The sequence below is a fragment of the Brachyistius frenatus genome, unplaced genomic scaffold, assembly GCF_029030835.1.
Source record: "Brachyistius frenatus isolate BFR_SWC_R1_liver_20210118 unplaced genomic scaffold, ASM2903083v1 Contig_478, whole genome shotgun sequence".
Lineage (NCBI taxonomy): Eukaryota > Metazoa > Chordata > Actinopteri > Embiotocidae > Brachyistius > Brachyistius frenatus.
This window is the reverse complement of record NW_027211077.1, coordinates 100001-105538: the sequence shown is the minus strand read 5'-3', so window position 1 is coordinate 105538 and position 5538 is coordinate 100001.

Below are 5538 nucleotides of genomic sequence, written 5' to 3'. Positions count from 1 at the left end.
CCATGGTGATCTGCATCGTGGTCTCGTCTCCGTGGTGATCTGCATCGTGGACGGGACCGTGCCCTCGCCGGCGGTTTGGCTGGCTCCGCCCCCTGCAGCCATCTCTGCCTCCAAAGTTTCACTCCAAAATGAGATTTCCAGCGTTTTCAAAATTATGACGCCTACTGATAAAAAAAACAACAAAAAACAGATTCCAGCAGAAAGTAAAAGTCATTATGGAAATACATTGAACTTATTGACTATTCATGAAATTCGCCTGCAAACGACTCAAAGTTTAGAGGATGTTTCTGAGTTTGTGAAATCCAGAGAGGTGAAGTTTGAATCATTCAGTATTTTGTGTGTTTAATTAAAGTCTGCTGCAAATTAAACACGTAACTCCTTACTAGAAGAAGTCTGCGGATGTTAAATATTATTGTTGTTATTATTAACAAAATAAAAGACCCAAACCACCAATAAAAGTACTGAGTTTCTAATATATCTTATTGTGTGTGTCAGACACACAAACACTCGTTGATTTGAACTTAATCCCACTTCCTGCTGCTATAAATACTCACTAATGAATACAAAAAAAAATAATTAAAAAACAAACAAATAAATAAATAAATTCCCCTCGGGGATTAATAAAGTAACTACCTAACCTAACCTAATGCACCAATTATTAATCCACATTACAGTCAAATAATCCCCAACAAAGAGACGGTTTCCTCATGAATGAGTAAAAACGAGCGGTTGCACCTTTTTAAACTGATCACATCCTCACTACGTCTGGATCTGAGATCTACAGACAGACAAGAGATCACAATCATTTATAAATAAGGATAGAATTCGGCCAAGTTGGTTTTTTCTGGGGATTTGTTGACAATTAAAAAAAATACAATATATAAATATATAAATTGGACAATTTAAAACCTCCAAATTCACGTTCCCTTAATTGCAGCTGTTTCTCCCAGAAGTCCTCTATTCTCCGTCTTCTTTCACTATCTTCAAACCAAAGCTCTTATTTTCTTATCTGACCGAGGAGGTTTAGTAAAAGTGAAGCTAATATGCTACGATAACTTCCTGTTTCAGACTGTAGCTCTTCATCCTCTCAGAAATCTACACGGTCAAGGTCAAAGGTCACCAAAGCCACGGAGATTATTTCTGCCTCCGTCACACAGATCCTCCAACGGTGTGACGGAGAGGATCGATTTTAAACCGTGAACGGAACACAACCGTCACCGATGATCCTTTGGACCACAGAGAAGCACCGGTCCAGACCCGGTCAACGTTGAAATGGAGACGAGAGGTCGTGAGTCCCGGCGGACCTTCGGAACCAGACGTGAACGAACTGCAAACACAGCGGTTTTTACCGGATTGATTTAAATCGCCACGGTAACGTCATTTTAAAGCTATCTTAGTTTTTCTGGAGGCTCCGGCGCTCAGAGCCGGTCGGAGCAGCAACTCTCAGCCGGCTGCAGATCGGAGAGGAATGAACCATAATAATAATCCTGTAATAATGTGACATCAGAGGAAACACTCAGCTGACTGCAGCTCTCACCTCCTCTCCAAAACACATTCACAAACTTCTTTAATGCTGCGTTCAGCGTTTGAACTCGGCACCGCGAGCGCCCGCCGTCCTCATTATGAGGAGAGAGGCATTGTGGGTAGAATCTGCAGGTGGCTCGACAGCCTGTCGTGAGCGCTGATGTTTCAAAACGCAAGAAGCAGGAGGAGGGAGACGAAACAGAGGACGGATGTGATGGAGGGAGAAAAGATGAGAGGAAGAAAGAGGCGGAGAGGGAGACAGAAAGAGAAAGACAAAGGAGGGAAGTTTGGGAGGAAAGAGGGATGAGTGACGGAGGAAGACGAGTGACGGAGGATCTGTGGAGAAGACAAGAAACAGGAAGAAAGAGCGAATTCAGAGAAACAAAGATAAATCTGGAGGTTTTTACTGGAAACAATCAAATCTGTGTTTGCATTAAGTTTTTTCAGCCACTCGATGACATTGTAATCAAACAGCTGTTTCTTAATGTAATTCTCAGCAAGATCCGCCTCTAGCTCCGCCCACATCATCCAACTCTGATCACTTCTGGTTCCTAACAACCAAAGATGATCAAATGTGGAACTCGAGGCTCACAAACCGTCTTTGCATGTTTTTTTGTTTCGTACTGAACCATCTGATCTCACGTCACCACATTTTCCTGAAGCTGGTGGGAACGGGATCTTCTCCTTATTTTGTTGTTTAATGGCAGTTTGCAAACAGCTTTTTGGTGCATTACCGCCACCTTCTGGCAGCTGTAACACATTACTACCAGTAAAAACAGCGGAAATAAAGTCGAAGACAGTCGCATAAACTATTTGATATTTAATCTTTTAATGCTAACATGGCTAAAATAAATGGAACTTATGAGCTTCGATGTTTAGTATTAAAAATAGTAGCTGTCAGATAAATGAACCGTACGGATTAAAAAGGGAAATATTGACCTGATGGGAAATGTGGTCTTAATCAGGAAGTGCCGTGGGGCCCTCTGGGGGCAGCATGGAGCCCGGCATGGGGCCCTCTGTGGGGCCCCCCGGGGTCAGTGAGGAGCCCTCCGTGGCCCCCCGGGTCAGCTGATGGCCTCCGCCCCCGGGTCCGACGGCCTGGGCCCCCGGGGTCAGCTGACGGCCCCCCCGTGGCCCCCGTGGCCCCCCGGGGTCAGTGAGGAGCCCTCCGTGGCCCCCCGGGTCGGCTGACGGCCTCCGTGGCCCCCCGGGGTCAGTGAGGAGCCCTCCGTGGCCCCCCGGGTCAGCTGATGGCCTCCGTGGCCCCCCGGGGTCAGTGAGGAGCCCTCCGTGGCCCCCCGGGTCGGCTGACGGCCTCCGTGGCCCCCCGGGGTCAGTGAGGAGCCCTCCGTGGCCCCCCGGGTCAGCTGACGGCCTCCGTCGGCACACCGCTGCATTAATTAGCTGCTTTTTGTCTCCTTTCTTCACTCAGCATCACGTGTTCGTCTTCACTCGCTTCGAGGGATCAGAGTTTCTCTCTGATGCAGTTTGCAATTAAAAGAGGAATTATTAATATTATTATTATTATTATGTGGGCGAGTTGCAATTGACTGAGAATCCAAAACGTCTCCAGCACAGAGTGAGATTTAACTTCGAAACCTCTTCGTACGTGTTGCTGTTTTGGGGCTTCACAAGATTTTTGAAAAATCTTTTATTTCTTTCCTTCATTTGATATCAACCATAACTGGACTCGTCTGTTTGGGTTCGGTGAGTCAAGGAAAGCTAAATTCTTCTGGCTGTCTTCACATTGAGGGGATAGAAGCAGATCCCACTGATCTTACACTAAGAAATGATCCTCAGACTGCTGCACTGATGACTGGAATCTCAAAAACACGTATCAAAGCCCACTTTTAAAGATTCTTTCAGGCCTTTGGGTCAGTAAATGTTTCGTTTTTAATTTTTTATGTTGTGCTTTGTTGAATTTAATGATCGAACTCTATTTACACTCAGAAACTCCACAGTGATAAATTATTTACGACAATCTTTCCTATAAAGAATTCAGTCCTTTGCAGTGTTCAGTGAAGATTACCTGTAAATACAACAGATTCAGTTACGATGTTTTTATCTGGAAAAAGAAATGCAGACGAAGTGAAGGCAGTCTTTCATCCCTGAGTTCAGTCTGCAGTCTTTTTCTCAGGCTGCTCAACAACCTCCTTAAATAATCCAGAGGACTCGGGGGAGCACGGCTGTAAACATTAAAGAAGGTAGGCAGCCTGCAGACTGCCTGAGAGGCAAAAAGCAGGGTGAAAAAACCTGCTGCTCACTGAAGTGTGAATGTAAGAAACATTCTGACAGGATTTTTAGAGAATCTGCAAAAGAAGAGTAAATAAATGTCAATAATCCGAGTTGTTTGACAGATAAACTGCTGGTGGAGATTGTTCGTTTAATTGTTGTCGACAGGAGAAGAAGAGAAAAACCAACCGACGTCCGGAGAGACGGTCTAACCTCAAATGATGAAAAAACATGCAGAATATTTCATGAAAATGCTGAATTTCTGTTAGTTTTTCTTTCAATTTGAAGAACTTCACAGTAGATTTTGACTGCTGACATTTTTTTAAGTCCTCTGTGGAGTTGTGGTAGTTTTTGTGCACTTTTTCAAATTTTGTTTTTATTCATACATCAACTTTTCTACCTAAGCCGGCATAAAACCCTCTTTTTTAATGTTTCAAGTGTTTTTCCTTGTGTGAAAAGACTCTGTGGTCAAAGGTGGAACAGTTTGAATTGTTTGACATGAAAGATTTCTGTATTTGTGTTTTTTGTGTGTCAAATTCACTACAGTATTCACTATATGTGAATATTCACTATATAAATATTTATATGGTGAATATTCACTACATGAATACGGTTCTGGCTTCTTTCCATTGAGGATTGTTTCCAGTCGTTGCATCCTATTGGACGTAGATTTCAGGTTCATTTGAAACTATTGGAGCAGCCTTTAACCAATCAGCATTGACCACGATATGACGTATGAATTTATTCTTGCTCCAACTTCAATTGCCTAATATTTACTAGCTTTGCTAAAATTGTTCGTATCGCTTCACTCATTCGACCACTGCTGCTTCTCTACGACTACATTTCCAAACAAATGCTTAACTTAAACTCCGTTGTACGTAGCCACGCCCACTGAGCACTGATTGGTCTGAGTAAACCTTCCTCTTCTGGCTAAAAGGGTTTTCAGACTAAAATCACAGTGAAGAAAACGGGCTGATTAAAATGTGACAAAAATTGTTGAGTCAAATCTGATCTGACAGCTGAATCAATAGTTGTTTAGTTTTTTTTTAAATTTAAAGTTTGAATGTTGCTAATTTATATGGAGGACACAAGAGTCATCGAAATAGTAAAGTATTTCTGGTAATAATAAATGTATTTGGAAATCAACTTTTTAATCTATGAATAAATATATTAAATTAGAAGCATTGTTTTATCTCGTTTTAGCCCAAAGTGTCACAGAAAGGCTAACAGCTAACCAAAGCTAACTGACTCAGCAAGTCGAATAGCAAACAGGAAAAGACAAAAGCAGAGGAAATGGAAATGAGAACGGAAGTTGTCCTTTTAAATGCCTGATTCAAATCTGTATTCTTAATGAAATTTGTGAAATCTGTTTTTCTTTGCATTTTCAAATAGATTCTGAAATTCTTTTATTTATTTATGACTTCACTCATGTATTTTTTAAATAACTGTATTGTAAATCTATAAATCTGTTTTCTTATTTAAATGCTATATTAATGTATTAATATTTCATTTTGTAAATTCTTTTTTTAATTTCCTCTTTTTATTGCCCATTAAAACATCAAATAATTAATTACTTTGTAATTTAGATGAATAAATTGATTTGCAACTACATGTATTAATTCCCTAAATACTTAATTAATACTCCAGTGATTCTTGTGGTCTTCCATAAATTTAATTGGGAATATTTAAAAGAGTAAAAATTTGAATTGAGTCCCTATAGTCTGTAGAATGGGTCGGTCCACTTTAATTTCCTTAATGCAACTCAATCACGTCTTTTTTTAG